The following is an 11761-nucleotide window of genomic DNA, read 5'->3' on the forward strand; positions in this document are numbered from 1 at the left end:
GAGAGTGAAACTTTAGGCGAACTTTGGACTTTGTGTGATTATAAGGTGTCAATATAGGTTCATCTTTGGTAAGAAGAGAAAACGTACTGTTTTGGTGAGTGATGTTGATAATGGGGGGCTTATGTATGTTGGAGGGTAGAGAGTATATGAATAAAATCTCTATATTCCTCTGAATTTTATCATGAAACTAAAATTACTCTAAAGAAATAAAACCTTATAAAAAAGCTAATTACATGGGGAAAGGGTTGAGCCTGCCTTCACACTTCTCCACAGCTAGAAGAAAACACACTAATATTTACAAAGTTTTGAGAGCAAATGTGGCTCAAGATTTATACCCAACAAAACTGATACACTGATGTAAAAGCACTGAACTAAGTCCTTACACATTATCTCATTTAGTCTTAAGAAGAAACCCATGAGAAAGACATTATTATGATTCCTGTTTTAGAAATAGGGAAGTCTGAGGTTCACTTGTAGGATTGAGTGAGTCAGGAATCTAATTAAATCACTTGTAGGATTGAGTGAGTCAGGAATCTAATCTCAGTAGTATGACTTCAAATGCCTTTATATTTAATTCTCTCATTTAATTATTGTAATAATTTTGTGGCTTCCCATCCCCAGATTTAAAAACACAACTTAAGTATTAAAAGAAAAAATAATTTTTCCAAAGATATTACAGTGCTAGGATTCAATTCAGGCCTATATAATTCCATCAATCATGGGCTTTACTCTGTGCCGAGCTTTAGTATTGTGTACATGTGTGTGTATGTGTTTGTTGGTTTAATTATTAATTTCATTTTTTTAAGAATTTATTTATCTATTTGACAGAGATCACAAGTATGCAGAGAAGCAGGCAGAGAGAGATGGGGGAGGGCAGGCTCAGTGCTGAGCAGAGAGTCTGATGTGGGGCTCAAGCCAGGACCCTGAGATCATGACCTGAGCCAAAGGCAGAGGCTTAACCTACTGAGCCATCCAGGCACCCCTAATTATTAATTTAATCTGATTCTCTCTATTGTCATCCCCTCTTCACCTTTTCTTGGAAAACATGCTATACAGAGAAGTCTGAATTCCTAAGACTTTCACTTCATCCAATTTAAGGATCTAGTAAATATGCCCTTGGCAATTTTTATTCAAGATCAGAACTGAACTTGGTGACTACAGAGCTTACTATTGTAGATGGGCTTCAGAAGCCAAAGAAATTGGAAAAGGGCAGAAAGCAGTGAGATCCTCACAATATAACTAAATATTATTGTTCTAATTAATTTCTTAGCCTGGAAACAAATTTTTCCTGAGGAAAATGAAACATGACAAAATAGGTATAAGCTCTGCCTGTTCTGATAGTTCCTGCCTTGTCTTTTTTTCTCCTGGTTTCTTTTTTTTTTCTTTTCCTTCCTCCTCCTCCTCTTCCTCCTCCTTCTTCTTCTTCTTTCTTCATTGTCGTCGTCGTCTTCTTTAAGACTGTCAAATTGCTTCAGAGATAAGCAGAAGAATGAATATAGGTTTTATTTTAGTGTTACATACCAACATATATTTTCATAATTTATGTCCTGATTTTATTCTACTGTGTTATGAACTCACAGTCTGAGGTAGTAGGCTGTGACAGAAACTTTACCATGCTTTGAACTGAGTTTTTAGTTTCTTATATGGAATCGTACATATGCCCTGTAATAATCATAGAATTGTGGACAAAAAAAATTCATAGATGCTCCTCTGAAAATTTAAAAACATAATATTTTTAAAGTTCTTTAAGCAGAATAGTAAATTTGATATTATCAAGTGATAGATCCAAAATGTAGATAATCCCAAACCACAAATGAGCCAAATAGTAATTTATAACCAGTTTAAGGACATTTTAATTTTGTTTGGCAATACTAGTAGTGTGTGTGTGTGTGTGTGTGTGTGCACTAATTATAATATTTTTAGTTAATCGTGAAATTGATCTGATTTCCTAGAATACAAAATGTTGCGTGGTTGATTCAGGGAGTCAACAGGTCTAGGATTTTAGCTTTATAAGTATATCTGTCTCTGTGTAAGGAACACTTAAATAGCAATTAAACTTGAATTTGTTCACTTCATGCCTAGGGTGGGCTAACAAAATCATTTTATGAAGTGGCCATTTGAAAGGATATTGAATTTGGATATTTTTTGTGCAATATTGAGTAATATTATTGATTAGAATACCATTTGTAACTACTGTGGCCACATTTCCTAAGGGAGGAAATCTGTTGCAGTTAAATAGCTTAATGTCTTAAAGGAGCATATAAGAGAGGGACTCAACATAATACAATTTCAAAAACGGGCTTTTCCCCAACTGTGAGTGGACTGAGGAAAGTAATTCATACCAGAATAGACTGATAGGCTCCAACTGCTTTAGTAGAGTCTTTTTGACATAGACTGATTTGCTTGTATGCCTCCAATAGTTCTGTGCTCCTGTAAAGTCTATTTTTTATTCTCTGCCAAATAAAGACATTTTATGCTGACTTCAGAGACTACACACACACACACACACACACACACACACACAAACACACACACAAATGTGAGACATTTAATGTATCCATTAAAGTTATGGTTTTACTTACTTCATAATTCTCTGTATCTGCTAGGTTGTACAAAGAGTACCAGCCTATTTAATTAATTAATTTACTTTTATTTATTTATTAAAAGATTTATTTATTTATTTGAGAGAAAGAAGGAACCCATATGAGGGAGGGTGAGTTAGGGAGCAGGGGCAAAGAGAGAGAATCTCAATCAGAACCCCCTTTTCTCTCACTGGTGTTACTTGTCTGTCAGCCATCATCAGTCATGACTTGTATCCAGAACATATAAAGCTCCATCTCCGTTTGGGATTTCTGTATGGATTGAAGGCCTTCCAACTGCATTAGGAAGGGTAATTTGGTTAGTCAATCTTCAGATTTCAGTGTTGTTCTTATCCAAAAACATCTTCACAGAAATATCCAGAATATGGTCTGTCCAAACAGTTGGGCACACAATGGCCCAGTTAAGTAGACACACCAAATGAATGATGACACCAAATCTTTTGCATGTTTTAAATTTGGGTTGTTTATCTTTTTATTATTGATTGGTACCAGTTTTACATGGTCTGGATAAAAGTCTTAATCATAAAGTCCTATATATACATATCTCAACTGAAATATATGACTTCTTTTTAAATTCTCTAATGATGTTTATTTAGAGCAAAAGTTTTATATTTTCATGAACTTTTTTTTGAAGAGTTGTGTGACAGTTAGTGCTTTTGCATTCTAAGCTAAAGATTGACTTTTTAGTGAGTGAATGAGAGAGAGCACAAGTGGGGGAGAAGCAGATTGAGAAAATCTTCAAACCAACTCCCAACTGAGTGTGGGGCCCATCACAGGGCTTCAGCTCATGATCCATGAAGTCACCACCTGAGCTGAAGCCAAGAGTCAGACACTCAGCTGACTGAGTCACCCAGGCATCCCTGAAATTAATTGTGTATATGGTATAAGATAGAGGAATTGAGGTTGATTTTTTTTAAAGTATATGTTTATCCAGTTGTGTGAAAGATTTCCCCCTTTTAAACTACATTAATATTGTTGCTTAAAATCTCTCTCTCTATATATATCCCAATTTCTGGATTCTTTAATTTTTACATTAATCTGTTTCTCTCTCTTTATGCCAATAGAACACTATCTTGATTAATCTGCCTTTATAGGAAGTTTTAAATTCTTATAGATAAGTCTTTCACTGTTGACTATTTTCAAGATTAATGTTTTTTAAAAAAGATTATTCATTTATTTGAGAGAGATAGAGAACGTAAATAGGAGGAGGAACAGCAGAAGAGAACTCCCATTGAGTAAGGAGCCCAACAGAGGACTCAGTCCTCTGTCTCATGAGATCATGACCCAAGCAGAAGCCAAGATTTGGAGGCTTAAGCAACTGAATCACCCAGATGCTACATTTTCAATATTGTATTAGCTATTCAAAAGTCTTTTGAACTTCCATAAAATTTGAGAATTAGCTGTTAATTTTCTAACAAACAAATAACCTCTCCTTTGGTTTTAATTATGATTGCATTGGACCTATAGATCAATTAAGGAGGTTAGAATTGATCTGTCATAGTCTTGATTCTTTCAAACCATGAACATGGTGTATCTTTACCTTTATGTAGTTCTTATTTAATTTTTCCTAGAACACATAGTTTGTTTGTTTGTTTTTTTCAATTTTAGTATAGCTAACATATAGTATTATATTAGTTTCTGGTGTACAATACAGTGAATTAACATTTTTCAAATATTTATTTATTCATTTTAGACAGGCAGAGACAGAGAGCAAGGGGGAGAATCTGAAGCAGACTCCACACTGCTCGGTCTTTTTTTAAAGATTTATTTTTTTATTTTTTTTTATTTGACAGAGAGAGATCACAAGTAGGCAGAGAGGCAGGCAGAGAGAGTGGGAGGGAAGCAGGCTCTCTGACGAGCAGAGTGCCCGATGCGGGACTCAATCCCAGGACCCCGAGATCATGACCTGAGCCGAAGACAGCAGCTTAAACCACTAAGCAACTCAGGCACCCCTGCTCGGTCTTTTTTAAAAATTGCTTTTTTGTGCAAAATATTTTCAATTTGTTGTAGTCCCCATAGTTTATTTTTCCTTTTGTTTCCCTTGCCCTAACAGACATATCTAGAAAAATATTGCTACAGCTGATGTCAGGGAAATATTGCCTTTACTCTCTTTTAGTATTTTTATGGTTAAATGTGTCACATTTGGGTCCTTCATGCATTTTGAATTTTTTTGTGTGTGCATGGCACAAGAAAGTAGTCCAGTTTCATTCTTCTGCATGTTGCTGTCCAATTTTATTGACACCATTTGTTGAAGAGACTATGTTTTTCCCATTACATATTATTTCCTCCCATGTTGAAGATTAATTGACCATATAATTGTGGTTCTATTTCTTGGCATTCTATTCTGTTCCAATGATCTATGTGTCTATTTCAGTGCAAGTACCATACTGGTTTTGAATACTACAGCTTTGCCATATAACTGGAAAGCTGAGATTGTGTTAGGTCCAGAATTATTCTTCTTTTTAAAGATTGCTTAGGCTACTTGGGATCTTTTTGTCCCCATACAAATTTTAGTATTGTTTGTTTTAGTTCTTTTCAAAGTGTTGCTGGCATTTTGACATGGATTGCATTAAAAATGTAGATTGCTTTGGGTAGTATAGACATTTTGACAATATTTCTTCTTTCAATCCATGAGCATGGAATATTTTTTTAAATTTATTTATTTTTATTTGTTTATTTAAAGCATAACAGTGTTCATTGTTTTGGCAACACACCCAGTGCTCCATGCAGTACGTGCCCTCCCTATTACCCACCACCTGGTTCCTCAACCTCCCACCCCCCCCACCCCCCCGCCGCCCCTTCATAACCCTCTGGTTGTTTTTCAGAGTCCATAGTCTCTCATGGTGCATCTCCCCTTCCAGTTTCCCTCAACTCCCTCTCCTCTCCATCTCCCCATGTCCTCCATGCTATGTGTTATGCTCCACAAATAAGTGAGACCATATGATACTTGACTCTCTCTGCTTGACTTATTTCGCTCAGCATAATTTCTTCCAGTCCCGTCCATGTTGCTACAATAGTTGGGTATTCGTCCTTTCTGATGGAGGCATAATACTCCATTGTGTATATGAACCACATCTTCCTTATCCATTCATCCATTGAAGGGCATCTTGGTTCTTTCCACAGTTTGGCGACCGTAGCCATTGCTGCAATAAACATTGGGGTACAGATGGCCCTTCTTTTCACTACATCTGTATCTTTGGGGTAAATACCCAGCAGTGCAATTGCAGGGTCATAGGGAAGCTCTATTTTTAATTTCTTCAGGAATCTCCACACTGTTCTCCAAAGTGGCTGCACTAACTTGCATTCCCACCAACAGTGGAAGAGGGTTCCCCTTTCTCCACATCCTCTCCAACACACGTTGTTTCCTGTCTTGCTAATTTTGGCCATTCCAACTGGTGTAAGGTGGTATCTCAATGTGGTTTTAATTTGAATCTCCCTGATGGCTAGTGATGATGAACATTTTTTCATGTGCCTGATAGCCATTGTATGTCTTCGTTGGAGAAGTGTCTGTTCATATCTTCTGCCCATTTTTTGATATGATTATCTGTTTTGTGTGTGTTGAGTTTGAGAAGTTCTTTATAGATCCTGGATATCAACCTTTTGTCTGTACTGTCATTTGCAAATATCTTCTCCCATTCCATGGGTTGCCTTTTTGTTTTGTTGACTGTTTCCTTTGCTATGTAGAAGCTTTTGATCTTGATGAAGTCCCAAAAGTTCATTTTTGCTTTTGTTTCCTTGGCCTTTGGAGACATATCTTGAAAGAAGTTGCTGTGGCTGATATCGAAGAGGTTACTGCCTATGTTCTCCTCTAGGATTCTGATAGATTCCTGTCTCACGTTGAGGTCTTTTATCCATTTCGAGTTTATCTTTGTGTACGGTGTAAGAGAATGGTCGAGTTTCATTCTTCTACATATCGCTGTCCAGTTTTCCCAGCACCATTTATTGAAGAGACTGTCTTTTTTCCATTGAATATTTTTTCCTGTTTTGTCGAAGATTATTTGACCATAGAGTTGAGGGTCCATATCTGGGCTCTCCACTCTGTTCCACTGGTCTATGTGTCTGTTTTTATGCCAGTACCACGCTGTCTTGGTGATCACAGCTTTGTAGTAAAGCTTGAAATCGGGTAACGTGATGCCGCCAGTTTTGTTTTTGTTTTTCAACATTTCCTTAGCAATTCGGGGTCTCTTCTGGCTCCATACAAATTTTAGGAATATTTGCTCCAGCTCTTTGAAAAATATTGGTGGAATTTTGATCGGAATGGCATTAAAAGTATAGATTGCTCTAGGCAGTATAGACATTTTAACAATGTTTATTCTTCCAATCCAAGAGCATGGAACAGTCTTCCATCTTTTTGTGTCTTCTTCAATTTCTTTCATGAGTGTTCTGTAGTTCCTCGAGTATAGGTCCTTTACTTCTTTGGTTAGGTTTATGCCCAGGTATCTTATGGTACTTGGTGCTATAGTAAATAGAATCGATTCTCTAATTTCCCTTTCTGTATTTTCATTGTTGGTGTATAAGAAAGCCACTGATTTCTGTACATTGACTTTGTATCCTGCCACGTTACTGAATTGCTGTATGAGTTCTAATAGTTTGGGGGTGGAGTCTTTGGGGTTTTCCATATAAAGAATCATGTCATCTGCGAAGAGAGAGAGTTTGACTTCTTCCTTGCCAATTTGGATACCTTTTATTTCTCTTTGTTGTCTGATTGCCGTTGCTAGAACTTCTAATACTATGTTGAACAAGAGTGGTGAGAGTGGGCATCCTTGTCGTGTTCCTGATCTCAACGGGAAGGCTGCAAGCTTTTTCCCATTGAAGATGATATTTGCTGTGGGTCTTTCATAGATCGATTTTATGAAGTTCAGGAATGTTCCCTCTATCCCTATACTTTGAAGCGTTTTCATCAGGAACGGATGCTGGATTTTGTCAAATGCTTTTTCTGCATCAATTGAGAGGACCATGTGGTTCTTCTCTCTTCTCTTATTGATCTGTTCTATCACACTGATTGATTTGCGAATGTTGAACCAACCTTGCAACCCAGGGGTGAATCCCACCTGGTCATGGTGGATAATGTTTTTAATGTGCTGCGGGATCCTGTTTGCTAGGATTTTGTTGAGAATCTTTGCATCCATATTTATCGGTGATATTGGTCTGAAATTCTCCTTTTTGGTAGGGTCTTTGCCTGGTTTGGGGATCAGGGTAATGCTGGCTTCATAAAAAGAGTCTGGAAGTTTTCCTTCTGCTTCAATTTTTTGGAACAGCTTCAGAATAATTGGTGTTATTTCTTCTTTGAAAATTTGGTAGAATTCGCCAGGGAATCTGTCAGGTCCTGGGCTCTTGTTTTTGGGAGGTTTCTGATCACTGCTTCTATCTCGTTACTAGATATCAGTCTATTCAGGTTGTCAATTTCTTCCTGGTTCAATTTTGGGAGTATGTAGTTTTCCAGGAATGCATCCATTTCATCTAGGTTGCTTAGCATATTGGCATATAACTGTTGGTAATAATTTCTGATGATTGCTTCTACTTCCTTGGTGTTCTTTGTGATCTCTCCCTTTTCATTCATAATTTTATTAATTTGGGCTTTCTGTCTTTTCTTTTGGATTAGTGTGGCCAATGGTTTATCGATCTTATTGATTCTTTCAAAAAACCAGCTTCTAGTTTCATTGATACGTTCTACTGTATCTCTGGTTTCTACCTCATTGATCTCTGCTCTAATCTTGATTATTTCCATTCTTGCATGTGGAGTTTGTTTGATTTGCTGTTGATTCTACAATTCTTTAAGGTGTAGAGACAGCTGGTGTATTCTGGATTTTTCAATGTTTTTGAGGGAGGCTTGGATGGCTATGTATTCCCCCCTTAGAACCGCCTTTGCTGTATCCCATAGGTTTTGGACTGAAGTGTCTTCATTCTCATTGGTTTCCATGAATTGTTTAAGTTCGTCTTTGATCTCCTGGTTGATCCAAGCATTCTTAAGCAAGGTGGTCTTTAGCTTCCAGGTGTTTGAGTTCCTTCTGAACTTTTCCTTGTGATTGAGTTCCAGTTTCAAAGCATTGTGATCGGAGAATATGCAGGGAATAATGTCAGTCTTTTGGTATCGGTTGAGTCCTGCTTTGTGACCCAGTATGTGCTGTATTCTGGAGAAGGTTCTATGTGCACTTGAGAAGAATGAGTATTCTGTTGTTTTAGGGTGGAATGTTCTGTATATGTCTGTGAGGTCCATCTGGTCCAATGTTTCATTGTCAATGCTCTTATTTCTTTATTAATTTTCTTCTTTGATGAACTGTCTATTTCTGAGAGAGGCGTATTAAGATCTACTACTATTACTGTATTCATATCAATATGACTCTTTATCTGCATTAATAGTTTTCTTAAGTAATTGGGTGCTCCCATATTGGGGGCATAGATATTCACAATTGTTAGATCATCTTGGCGGATAGTCCCTTTAAGAATTATGTAGTGTCCTTCTGTATCTCTCACCACAGTCTTTAGTTTAAAAGCTATTTTTTCTGATATGAGAATCACTACCCCGGCCTTCTTTTGAGGCCCATTGGCATGAAAGATGCTTCTCCATCCCTTCACTTTCCGTCTGGGTGTATCTTTACGTCAAAATGGATCTCTTGTCAACAACATATGGATGGGCCTGCGTTTTATCCAATCTGCAACCTTGTGTCATTTTATGGGGCGCATTTAGGCCATTCACATTGAGAGTGCTTATTGAGAGATCGGTTTTTATTGACATCGTGTTGCCTTTGAAGTCTTTCTGTCTGTAGATTGTTTCTATGTTTCTGTTCAATGATATTCTTAGGATTTTTTCTCTTTTATAGGACCCCCCCTTAATATTTCCTGCAGTGTCAGCTTGGTGGTTGCATAGTCTTTTAAGCCTTGCCGGTCTTGGAAACTCTTTATCTCTCCATCCATTTTAAATGTCAGTCTTGCTGGATAGAGTATTCTTGGTTGCATGTTCTTCTCATTTAGTACTCTGAATATATTTTGCCAGCCCTTCCTGGCTTTCCAGGTCTCTGTGGAAAGGTCTGACGTTATTCTAATGGGCTTTCCGCTGTATGTAAGGAGCTTCTTTGTCCTAGCTGCTTTTAAGAGGGTCTGCCGTGAAACATAATTCCTCATTTTAAGTATAAGGTGTCGTGAGGACTTTTGAGAATCTAAAATCTTGGGAGGAAATCTCTCTGCCTCTACTACATGAACATTGTTTCCATTCATGAGATTGGGAAAATTTTCATAGACAACTTCTTCCACTATATCTTCTAGACTTCTTTCTTTTTCCTCCCCTTCAGGGATTCCAATAATTCTGACGTTGGAACGTTTCATGGCATCGTTTATTTCCCTGATTCTGTTTCCGTGGCTTCTGAGCTGTTTGTTTCAGGCTTCCTCCTGATCCTTTCTCTCTAACTGTTTGTCCTCCAGATCACCAATTCTATCTTCTGTCTCAGTTACCCTAGCTTTTAGAGAATTTAGATTAGATTGGAACTCATTGAGAGCATTTTGAACATCATCCCTGGTGGCTTTCAGTTCTGCCCTAACATTGTGAACATCATCCCTGGTGGCTTTCAGTTCTGCCCTAATCAATTCTGTTTGGTCATCCATGGCTTTCTCCAACCTAGCTATTGCCTGGATAATTGTTAGTCTGAATTCCTTTTCTGACATATTGTCTATGTCGACAGCCATTAGCTCTGTTGCAGGAGGCCCATCCTCTGTATTTTTCTTCTGTTGGGTATTCCTCCTCCTAGTCATTTTGGTAAGAGATGACTGAACACATGCAGCTGGAGTTATCGATTGTGGTGCAGTCAATGTGCACCCTGCAACGCTTCTGTGCAATCAGGGTTCCCCACCCAAATGAGAGGAAAAAAAGAAAAGAAAAAGAAATAGAGAAGAAGAAAGAAAAAAAAGGGGAAAGAAAAAAGGAAAAAAAGAGAGAGAGAGAGAGATAGGAAAAAAAGGGAAGATAAAAGAGAAGGCTCAGCCCAAATGGGTCACAAGGTAAGATTTGTGAAGTATACAAACAAAGACCGACAAACAAAAAGACTGATAAAAGTGTATGACAAGAGAAAAAAATATATATATATAAGCAAAAAAAAAAGGGGGGGGGAGAACCTCATCAGAAAGAACCCCAAGTATAAGATTTTTATATTATCAGGACAAACAAAAATTCACAGAAACACTGACAGAGGTAAAATTGGGAGAGTGGTTATAAATTCTCAGTGTGGGTGTGGAAGGTTGTTTTGATTCTTCCTGAATGTATCTTGATGTTTTTGTTAAGGGACTCCACTTTCCTAAGTTACAGGGGGTTTAGAAACTGGTTTGCCTATAGGGGTAGCATTGATTAGGGAATGGGGATTACCTTGAAGTTTAACTCTATATGTATAGTAGAAAATAAAAATTAAAAAAGAATAAACTAGACTAAACTAAGTCAAAATTAAAAAAGAATTAAAGAATAGAAAAGGAAAAGAAAAACACGGGTGTATGTATCAATAAGTTCAGTTTAGAAGGTTATTAAAGAATTTGATGTACTGGACATCTCAGTGTGATGGTAAATAGGTTAAAAAATTATCTGTATGTATAAAAAAAAAGAACCAGAATATTGGTAAAGAGTTAAAAATAAAAGTTTTATTTATGAAGTAGTGGTGGTTGTTCTCTTGTAGTCTTTTTTTTATTTTTTTCTTCCTTCCTGGTTCGTTTTCTGGGGGAGGGTCCTGCCATGTGGGTTTTCAGACAATGATGTTTCCTGAGTTAGGTTCTCCCGCTCCCCTCAAGGGGGTGGCCTCTGAGGAAACTTTTTTTTTTCAGGCTTTTGTTCTCTGGGGATTTTTATGTTCTTTCATCTGTTTTCTCTCGCCTTGAGAGCTTTTGATGGTTTTTGGAGGTTTAGAGGAGAGCAAACTGCACCCCGCACTCCCTCTCAGAGAGAAGCCTCAGAATGTTCTGCAAGAGCTGCTGGCAGAGTGGGTTCTGAGTCACTGTCCCTGGGGATGCAGGAACTCCTCGTTGTACCCAAAACCAGGGCAGCGGTGGCTGTCTAGGCAGCTCCAGACCGCCAGAGAGTTTCTGAGCAGAGATCGCACACTGAGATTTTCCCACTGTCCCGGACTGGGAATGTCTGGCTTTTCCAGGATGCCAGAGCTCCAGGCTAGTGCCTATGAGCACCTTTC

The sequence above is a fragment of the Meles meles genome, unplaced genomic scaffold (assembly GCF_922984935.1).
Source record: "Meles meles unplaced genomic scaffold, mMelMel3.1 paternal haplotype, whole genome shotgun sequence".
Classification (NCBI taxonomy): Eukaryota; Metazoa; Chordata; class Mammalia; order Carnivora; family Mustelidae; genus Meles; species Meles meles.